Here is a 9,963-nt window from a genome sequence, read left to right on the forward strand (position 1 = left end):
CAGATCCTAAGTCCCAGCAAATTTTGATTCTGACTTGTCCAGTTTCTCCTAAAAGTTATACATGCATCCACGAACTATAGAAATAGATGGTAGTGGAGGGTTATCCTCAGCCGGGGAGATCCTTTTTCGCAAGTCTCAAAGTCGTGGTTGAGTCTTGGGCGTTTGTGGTTAGGCCTCATCGGCGGACATTCCTAAAGCTAGTATAAAACGATATCCAATAGGTTTTCTACTGCACTCCTGGATGAGAAATCTAAGTCTATTAGGCTTCTTGTTCCCCAAGAACTGTGTTGGCTTGATTTTTTTATAAAAAAAGATATGTAGCAAAATTACAAGGGGTCAGAAGCGAGATCCTTAAGGAGCCACCACCAACCCTAAACAATCTCAGCCCCAAATTCATCACAACCACTACACTCCACTCACTTTTTAGGCGAAGAACCGTCATCGTAGATCTTGATCCCTTGGAGAGGACGTCCCCTCCAAGGATGATTTCCTTTGTCAAGGTAGACGCTTCTCTTACAGAGGACGCTCCCTCTAAGGATAATTCTCCTTGTCGAGATAGACGCGCCTCTTATAGAAGATGCGCCCTCAAAGGATGAAAACCTTGTCAAGGTATACACGCCTCTTAGAGAAAAAGCTCCTTCCAAGGATGAATATCTTTGTTGTGGTAGATTCACCTCTTACAAAAGACGCGCCCTCGAAGAATGAAAACCTTTTTCGAGGTAGACGTGCCTTTTACAATGGAAGATCCCTCCAAGAATGAATACCTATGTTAAGGTAGACGCACCTCGTACAGAGGAGGCAACCTCCAAGTATGACTACCCTTGTCGAGGTGGACGCTCTTCATACAGAGGACGCGCCATCCAAGAATGTTACCTTTGTTAAGGAAGACGCTCTTCATACAGAGGATTCACCCTCTAAGAGCATCTCCAACCATGATACCTAAAATGGTTAGCCAAATCATGATTATCTAAAATTTTATTGAATCTGTAAGGCCATGCACTCCAGTGGTATTAGCTATAATCATTAGCTATATTCAAAAATATTATTTTATTCCTATTTTTCAGATTTATATGTATATACATAAACTTTAAATAATAGAATAAATTTAGTTAATACTTAATTCAATACATGAAAAAATTATATAATTATAATTTAATAATTATTACAACTGAAAATATAATAACATATAAATATAACAAAAATATATTTAATAAAAAGTTACTAATATATATTGTATTATATATATTGTTTGTTAAAAATAATTAATGAATTTTGTTAATAAGATAACAATATTTTCACACTTAATATTTTATAAATTAAAAATATTATATATAAAATAATAATTTTAATATTTATGTATTAAATATTATATAAATATATGTATGTATTAATGTGTATGTGTATGTACTAATGTATTAATGTGTAGATTTAGGTTTAAACATGAACTAAATATGACGTGGAAGACATAGCTAATGCCTACAGATTCAACAAATATAGAAGATCAGATGAATGATATCTAAATTTTTTGCTAATAGGTGATGTGGTTGGAGTGCTGTTTTTTTTACCTAATATTTATATTTGAGTGCCACATAGGATTTTTAGCTAACAGGAGGTCATGGTTGGAGATGCTCTAAGGATGTTAATTTTGTTGAGGAAGACGCCGCCTCTATAAAGGGAGCTACCTTCAAAAATAGGTGATTGTAGAAGATCGTAAAAATTTTAAATAAATGAATCACACTATTTGTAAAAAAAGACGAGATCAACGGCTTGGAATTATGATTTGGCAAGAAGTAAGAAGTACAATACGAAGTGGTAGTAGAAGAAATTATAATTATGTCATTGGTAGAAGGATCACTCTCACTGACAAGATTATTTATTACTTGAAAATGAGAGAGCTATTTTGTTATTCTAGTCGCGTCTTGCCCTCAGAGCGCGTCCTCCTATGATGATCCTCTCATTTAAAGCACACCCAAGGGAAATCAATATCGGGATGAATGAGTTTGAGATAAGGGGTTATACTTTTCCAAGTTATGTGAGGTGCACACTTTTGTATGATTTATCTTGTTTATTATGTCGATTTAGCTCATGTAAGCTTAAAGATGTGGTGCATAAGTGATAAATCTTTCTCGACAAACCAAGGTTAAAGTTGTCAAGAAGAGAAGCAGTAAAGGGTGAAAATATTATGCTTGGGGTGTAAAACAGTTGTATAGATTCATAAGAAGCGCATTCACCTAGGGCGCGCCCTATCATGTATGGAGAAAGAAGTGAGGAGAATGAAGAAAGAGGAATGAATAAGTTCATAAGGGTGACCCTCAAATTGGTAGATGATCATACAAATATTTCAAGTTTGTTTTGGGGTTAAAAATTCCAATCCCATTTCCAATGATATATGGAATTTGAGGGGTAGTTGTTATGCCCAAATTTTGGTACAAGGATTGTTCGGGTCAAAATTCAGGTCATTTGGACTCAATTAGGGAAAATTAGTAAGCAATTACCTACTTCAAGCTGAATTAGGGCTTGCTCTCCTCCCTGGAAAGGGAGGGCATGCCCCCGGGATAACAGAACAGGGGAAGACCTAACTTGTGAAGAAGTTAGGGCGCGCCCTATTGTATTATTTGGAAGAAGGTGGATTTTGAGGCAAATTTCTTAGATGCTTCATGATGTTGGGAAGACGATGGATCATTATTACTAACATATTTTTTGCAGGTACTCTATTGAAGAACTCTTTCCTGTAATACAACCACAAGAAGGCGGTGTCACAACCAACCCTAAGCAATCTCAGCTCCCAATTCATCACAACCACTACACTCCGCTCACTTTTTAGGCAAAGAACCACCATCATAGATCTTGATTCCGGTGACGAACCTCAAACTTTATTGTTACCAAATTTTTCCGTCAACAACGATCATACTGGAAATCAAACAGTCAATCCACTGTTGTTATATTTCATGACCGATTGTCCGCGTCATCATCTGAATCCTCGTCACCAATAGAAGGAACATATATTTTGAAATAATAGTGAAAAATATGTTTATAATATATATATTATCAGAGCTTAAGAATAAATAGAACAAAGTTGCAACATTGAATAATAATAAAATACCTCCTTTTTCAGAGCCGTTAACCAACTTTGACAATACATAAACAATTACAATGTATTAGGAACAAGTCTTTTTTTTCTTTCACCCAACACTTGACCACTTGTACTAAAAGCAAACTCGGATGCAACAATAGAAATGGGTACGACCAACACATCCTTATCTATGGCTTGTAATATAGGATACTTTAAGCCATTAATTTTCCAACATGCCAATATATCAAACTCCTCGTCCCTTCGAGGCAAGTGCTCCTTCTCCGGATATATATCTAACTTTGAATTGACATGAACTTTTTCCTTTTTTTCTTGATGTAAAAATACTTTAAAATCATTAAGAGAGTTAGATACCTCTCTATTCCTTAACGAGGTAGAATGAGTTTTCAATAACATATTAGATTCACTTTCACTCCTCTTCTTAACTTTATTTTTATAGATTTTAAACAAGTCACAACAATTTTTCTTAACTTTTTCCACCATCCCAAGTCCAAATTATCCATATTTTTTCATGTAGTATTTAATAAATATGATCTTGAATCTAACACAACTACACCAGTTAAAAATTATGTGAACCATCCCAAAACTTGTCATATTTCTTAATCATCTTTCTTGCCATTTATTCCACCACATTAATACCACATATGGACCACTCGTTTAACTTATTCTTAATATCACATACAACCGTAAAAAATAAATTTAAAATGATATAATTTGTACCGCTAAGCAACAAAGTAGCCTTATAAAATATTTTCAATCTTGCACATATATCTTCAGCCATGTTCCAATCATCATCACTTGGACAATATTTATATTTAGATTATTTATGTTTCAATCGACTAAAAAAAATCTTATATGTTATGGCGGTTCCTAGTATAAAAAATATTGAGTTCCACCTAGTAGGACACTCAAGGACCAGATTTTTACCATCTTTAACTCCCACTTGGGAAGTAGTGGTCCAATAAGCTACGTTAATTCTCACTTTTTCAACTAAATGCTTAATAACTTCCATACCATGCATTACCATTAGATTAAGAATATGGGCAGCACATTGTACATGAAAAAATACTTTAACCAAATTTGATCTCTTCCAAACTTATCCAACAAAATATTAATCATTGCATCAATAGTAGTACAGTTATCAACATCTAAATTAGATAACTTACTATCAACATTCAACTCTAAAAAAGTGTCCATCAAAACATCACATAGGCCTTGTCCATGTATAGATATGCCACATATGCATACCTTACAATACAATAAGAAAATAAAAAATAAAATAAAGATCAACGCAATTTTAGTAATAAAATAAATAAAGATACAAATGATGGTTTAAAAAATACCTTATTCCAATTATCATTGATGAAATATGTTGTAATAACCATGAACCCTCTTTTTTGTTACTAGATTTCCATATATCTGTTGTAAATGAAATTATGTCCTTGATTCTTTCCATGAATCTCATAGTTTTTACTTTTCAACATCATATATCTTTAAATTGTCTCTTTTAAGAGTCACTTCTGAAATCATTTTAAACGCCAGTTGCAGACTATGATAGAATTTTCTAAACTCACCATATTCCACCATACTAAGTGGGTATTCATGTATTATGATCATACTAACTTAAAACCCGTGCGATGCACGGATCCCACAAAATTTTTTTATATGATATAATTTTTAAAAAAATATTTTAAATTCAATTCTTAATTTTGTTCATTTAAAACTTTAAATGATATGAATTCATGATAATTATGTTAGTAGACATATATGTTCAAAACTTTTTAGAATATTTAAACTTATTTAAAGTGATAGCATTGGTGGGAAAATATTTTTATAACGAAATTATTATACTATTGAGGGTAAAAATATAATGTCTCCATTATATTGGTACCTTAAAAATATATTATTTTAGTATGGTGATTACTTAATCGATTAAATATAACTCTTAAAAAAATATTTGAAAAAAACAATATTATAGATTGAACAATATAGTTTTATTGATAATTTTATGTGTGTCTTTATATTTTAATTAAAATTTGATTTTTTAGTTCACATCAATAGGATACGAATTTTACTTAGTCTAATATAAATTTGATTTATCTCGGATTAGTGGTTTATATTATTTTATTTTAGCTCGATGCCCAATACACCGATCAAATTAAACTAATTATTTTTAGTTTAATTTTAATTTTTTTAAAGTCTGGATCAATAAGATAATTTTGTTTTAGACTGAATAATTAGTATATATGATTTTATTTTTGTTGGCCGAATTATATTTTTATTTTAGTTTTGTGTTAGTCTGAATCAATTGTATAATGTATGTTTTTAATCCTGGATAAATAACATTTATTATTTTGTTTATCCAAGTTCATTAGTATAATTTTTTTAGGAAGATTGATAGTATTGTTATTTTATCTTTGCCCGAGTCACATGATATATCAACTAAATCTTAATATTTATATTTAGTTTTTTTTAATTTAATTTATCCCAAAGTAACAAATCAGAATAATGTAGAACTCGATATGAATTAAAATAAAAATTGGTAGAAGAAGTTGAATTTCATATAAATTATAATGATATAGAGTTCGATATAAAATAGAATTGAAATTTATAAAGCAATAGAGGAAGTTGACTTCAATATCAATTAGAATTAGAATTGATCGACCCAATAATTAGAATTAGAATAATTAAGTAAGGATAATTAAGTATTTCAGCAAGTACCGACCGACCGACTATCAATTTTTTAATATTTCGTCTATTATAATATAGTATAAGATAAGTTAATTGTTTCTCGTAAACTTCTAGATCAAAGTTATAAGATTGTAGGTCGGCCTTTTTTTCCTCACCTATCACAAAACTAGGTGTCAGATTTTTTGTTTGTTATCTACCATTTTTTTCAAACATGATTGAATGTTTTATAAGATGTTTTGTTCCGCTCCTGGCATCTTCAACTAACTTTTTGTAACAAAACAAACACCTAGCTTTAATAGCCCTGCCCATTTTACCTTGACTTTTTAAAAGATATTCCAGCATTCACTCTTACATTTAGCTTCCATCTTCAGAATTATAATCAACTCGTTATCTGCAACTTGTTCAGTTTGAACTGGAGAACTCTCAAGAGTTGGTGGTTGTGTTTCACTTTATATAATCCGACTTGGATCATTGTATAAAATATACTCCTTCCTTCCCATTTTATGTGACTTGGTTTGACTAGTGCATTTTTTAAGAAATCATAAATTGACACGAATATGGACCACAAAAATGAGATAGTGGTTGTTAAAATAAATGTATTATATGGATGTGTGATTTTGGTATTTTTAAATAAATATTTTAAATAAAAAATTCACAATTTTTGGAACATCCAAAAAAAATGAGCTCACATAAAATATATGGGACGCAGGTAGTAACTAACAATATACAAAGGAATTATGAAAGCAGGTGCATGAAAGAAACAAAAATAACAGGAAAATAGATCAGAGCCCGACTCCAGGCAACCCTACAAATTCGTCGTTGTTGATGGCTTCTAAATTCTAAGAAGTTAATAAGTAATAACCCTATTTTCCTTAATAATATTAAAATTAAATAAGATATTTCTCATTTGCTTTAATAAAAAAGAAATCTATTTAATCTTTTCATTTATCGAGTTTTCACTGTATATATAATAGTTGTAATTTATGACGGACTGGTAAATAGTGAATAAGAATTATTTGAGACGCTCTAATGAAAAAAGGATTGTAAAGTTACTTTTAGTTTTAGAATAGCTTTTCTAAATAAATAAAAAATGAAATATAATATTAAAAAAACTAATTTAAATAAGATTAATAATAATTGATATATTTAATTATATTAAAATAAACTTTTTATCTATTTTAAGTAATTTAAATAAAATCTATAATCTCTGCATTTATCAAATATTCGTATGAGATAAATGTTCATATGAGATAGACCTGAGAATGAGTGGTGTCCGTGTACATTCGTTTTGTGTAATTTCGTGTTTTTGTGTCAAAATCTTAACAACGAAATTGACCCGAATTTTTATTCGTGTACTATTTGGTTGACACTAACTCGGAACTAATATATATGTGTTACTTATTTGGCACATAAAAAAAAGAATCGTATAGGATGAAAAATAATTGATAGAAAATACACTAGATAATTAAAGTGTGTAGGATAGTAAACAAGCAAATTTCGAATACAAAACAAAAACCAAGTTCCGAATATAAGATACTAAAAATAAGTAAAAATATTTTTGAAGTATAATAGATAATAGAGTATTCAACTTTAACATCAAAATAAAATTAATGACATGAATTTCAAGTGTTAATGGATTAATGTTACTTGCTTCATGATAGGGATAAATAAGTCCTGATTTTATAATTAACGGGCTGCTAGGCCCAATAATAATATGTATGATATTCAGATCAGAAAGGTTAAGCCTGATGGACCAGATCAGGCCTGGTGGAATAAAAAAGGCCCAAAAGCCCTGATTATTAATTAATTTCATAATTAATTAATAAGGGAAAAATCAGCTATTGAGAAGAGTTCCGATAAGGATATAAATCCTTGTAGATTAGCCTCAAGGGGACCTAAAAGGATAAGGAATCAGCTTCCTACTTCCTAGGACTCCTAAGTCTATCCTAATTCAGAGGCTTGTCCACCAAGTCTCCTATACCAAGTCCAATTCAAGGACTCCCACATCTATATAAGGGGCCTCACCCCACAAATCAGAACTACGTTTTAGACTTAGTCCTTGGAGGACATGAAAGTCACTACGTCCTTGGTAGCCCTCGCCGCCATAGCCCCGAGGGCAAGTATCACCAAGAACTACGTTTTTTGACTTGATCCTTGGCAATCAGCAAGGTACGTAGGCATCTTGTTAAGGCAGATTGAGTCACGAAACACAAGAGCAGGCAAATCGAGCCTTGAAACTCACGTTTCTTAGTACTAAATACAGCAATTATATATATATTAGTTTTTTATCCATAACATTTGGCGCCGTCTGTGGGAAAGACAACAACAACCATGGCGAGAACACGGAGAACAATTGGAGCTATAGAGGAAGGAACACCATCAGAGACAACTCAGGTGATTTCATCAACCGTGGAGGTTCCTCCCCATTCAACTTATGCATCTACTCAGGAGGAAGCCCAGACAGGGGCAACTCAACCCCAGCTACAAGGGACAACTCCCCCGATTCAAGGTACGAATCCTCAAGTTCAACAAATACATATACCTGTGAATTCTCGACCCGTCGGGTATGAATATTCAACTATTGTTACTACTAACCCCCCTTATGGGATGCCCCTTCACCCTGAGGTTGGAGGAAGCGGATATGCTGGGCGAAGCGAAGCACGAGGGCGGTCGCCCCCCTATATACGAGGTTTGGGTCCTATCCCTGAGGATCGGGAATTTTCTGGTCCATACACTGAGAGAGACTCCAAATCTTCGGATGATGAAGTGGCCCCGAGAAGGAGGCGTCCTGGAAAAGAGCCAATGGCCGATGGAAGGCAACGCCCCCAAAGCACCCCAGGGGCGAATCCCCAAGTAGTGCAGGAAAGGATCAGGGCTCATGAGGCTGAAATCCAAAGGCTGAGGCGTGATTTGGAGGCTCACCAGGCCACCAGACCCCACATACCTCCTAGGGGGAGAAATCCTCCTCCTATCATAGACCTGGATGGTCCGGTAAGAAGAAGGGCTGCTGTCCAAAGAACTGATCCAAGCAATCTCCTTCCCCTTGGAGATCCTGACGATCCAACTCCACCCTTCACAGAAGAGATAATGAATGCCCATATCTCAAGGAAATTCAAGATGCCCACTATCAAAGCCTATGATGGCACGGGAGACCCCGCTAATCATGTTAGGACATTCTCTAATGCACTGCTGCTGCAACCCGTGAATGATGCTATAAAATGTCGGGCCTTCCCTCAAACCCTGTCGGGTATGGCTCAAAGATGGTACAGTCGCCTACCCCCAAATTCTATTGGATCGTTCAGAGAATTAAGTCAGGCTTTTATTAAGCAATTCATCAGTGGAAGAGTCCATGAGAAAAGTTCAGCATCTCTTATGAGTCTTGTGCAGGGAGCTAAGGAATCCTTGAGGGATTACCTGAATCGTTTTAAAAAGGAGGCTTTAAAAGTCCCAGACCTTGATGATAAGGTAGCCATGATAGCACTGCAACAAGGAACTAGGGATGAGTTTTTCAAGATGTCCTTGGCCAAACGTCCCCCAGAAAACATGTTGCAACTCCAAGAGAGGGCAAGGAAGTATATCAAGGTTGAAGAAAGCATGAGGAAGACCGTAGTAAGTAATGAGCCCACTGGAGGCAAGAAACGAAAAACTGATTTTGAGTATATCGCTAAGTACAAATATCCTAGAACCGAACAAAACCCTGATTCAACCCCCAAGAAGGGAGGACCTGGGCAAAAGTTCACTGAATACGCTAAGCTGAATGCTCCCAGAAGTCAGATTTTGATGGAGATTGAGAAAGACAGAGATATTCGCTGGCCTAAGCCCTTGAAGGCTGATCCCGCCAAGCTAGATAAGGGCAAGTATTGCAGGTTTCACAAAGATGTTGGCCATGACACCGATGAGTGTAGGCAATTGAAAGATGAAATTGAGTTTTTGATTCGAAAAGGAAGATTGAACAAGTATACTGGAGATGGAGGGGACGGGAAATAATAATGGAAGGAAGAACTTTGAAGATCGTAGGAGAGACCAAGACGATCAGGGGCGGAATCCCCAACCTAGAGGGCCGGTTATAAATGCAATTTTTGGAGGACCGCGACGCCCTCGAGGGCCAGTGATAAACACGATCTTTGGAGGTCCAACTGCTGCTGGATTGTCCAAAAATTCCAGAAAGGCATATACTAGGG

Source organism: Apium graveolens, chromosome 8 (assembly GCF_009905375.1).
Source record: "Apium graveolens cultivar Ventura chromosome 8, ASM990537v1, whole genome shotgun sequence".
Classification (NCBI taxonomy): Eukaryota; Viridiplantae; Streptophyta; class Magnoliopsida; order Apiales; family Apiaceae; genus Apium; species Apium graveolens.